Source organism: Hipposideros armiger, unplaced genomic scaffold, assembly GCF_001890085.2.
Source record: "Hipposideros armiger isolate ML-2016 unplaced genomic scaffold, ASM189008v1 scaffold_6, whole genome shotgun sequence".
NCBI lineage: Eukaryota > Metazoa > Chordata > Mammalia > Chiroptera > Hipposideridae > Hipposideros > Hipposideros armiger.
The window spans coordinates 4359632-4361133 of NW_017731356.1; the positions used below are offsets into that span (position 1 = coordinate 4359632).

Below are 1502 nucleotides of genomic sequence, written 5' to 3' on the forward strand. Positions count from 1 at the left end.
CTACTCTAAGATGCTGTGCTTAGAAGTTCATGTTAGTGTTGGGGGAAGACATGAAAACGTTGTCCCGACTCTCTTTTCCCAATTCTAGTTCAAAAATCTTCTTTTTATTAATATGCGACTTTATATATAATGATGTGCACAGAGCTGAGGTCTATAGCATGACTCTGATCAAGATTAGAATAATATCAGTTCTCAAGAGAGGCTTTGTCATGCCCCTTTCTGGTCACTATCTCCCCAGAGGTAATAGCTTTGTGCTAGTCCATCACCATAGATTAATTGTGCCTGTTTTTGAATGTTATATTAATCGAACCGTGCACACTCTTTTGTGTCTAGCTTTTGTCATGCAGTGTCATTTCTGTGAGACTCATCTATATGCTGAGCGACACAGTAGTTTGTTCTTTTTCATCTCTTATCTTTTGTTTCATGAACACACCACACTTTATTTGTCCATTCTATGGGTGGCTATTTAGATTGTTTCCAGTTTTTTGCTATTATGAATAAAGTTGCTGTGAACACCCTTACATGTGTTTTGCTGCACATAAGCACTCATTTGTATTGGGTGTATAGCCAGGAGTGGAATTGTTGGGTCCTAGGGTCATGTTTAGCTCAGAAGATACTGCCACTTAATTTGCCAAAGTGGTTTTACCAGTTAACATAGCCACCAACAGTGCAAATCTCCATATACTCGCCAACACTTTAATCCAACCTTGTTGGGATATACTGGTCTCTCATTATGGTGCCAATTAGCATTTTCTTGAAGACTAATGATGTCGAAACTTTCCATATGCCTCTGCCATTATTTCTTTTCTTTTTTTTTGACATATTTTATTCAAATACCAGTCTGATCACACAAGGCCCAAGAACATTCAAACAATAAACCCAAAAGAAACAGATGTTAACGAGTGGTCTTCAAACATGATAGCCAATGCTGCCACGCTTGCCTGTGATCTCGCCGACATAAAACCACATCCACACCTCAGTGGCCACCAAACCATTCAGCAGAGCTTCCTTAACTGTGAGCTGTTTGCAGCTACCAGTTTGAGCACTACTGACTATTTTTTTCAAGCTCTGAATAGCTGTAGGGATCTCAGCAGGGTTGGAGGAACCAGCTCAACCTTGGCATAATGCCAAAATGCGGCCAGTCGAGGCTTCGAGTAAGTCACAGCAGCGTTTACCAGTGCGGGGGCCTTCTCTGCCAGGTTACGGACAAACTGGGCCATGGTTCTAGGATGGAAAGTCTGCCATTATTTCTTAAATACCGTACTTCAATCAGGCTTTTACCTCCATCCCTCCTATGGAACTGCTCTTGTCACGTGACAAATGGCCTCCATGTTGGAAAATCAGTTCGCAGTTGTCATCTCATCCTATTGGTCTCCAAAACCACTCTTTCCTTGTTTCCTTCTACCTCTCTGGCTATTCTTTCTCAGCCTTTTCTTTTGCCAGTTGTTCTTAACCTCCCAGCATTTGAACACAGACGTGCCTTAGTCAAACCCCTCCCTCCT

The 1502-nt window shown here is 41.9% G+C and overlaps 1 pseudogene; it reads right to left on the reverse strand.

The window, feature by feature from the left end:
* Nucleotides 1-909: 909 nt before the first annotated feature.
* On the reverse strand, nucleotides 910-1220 carry LOC109384964 (ATP synthase subunit g, mitochondrial pseudogene; annotated as a pseudogene).
* Nucleotides 1221-1502: the final 282 nt, after the last annotated feature.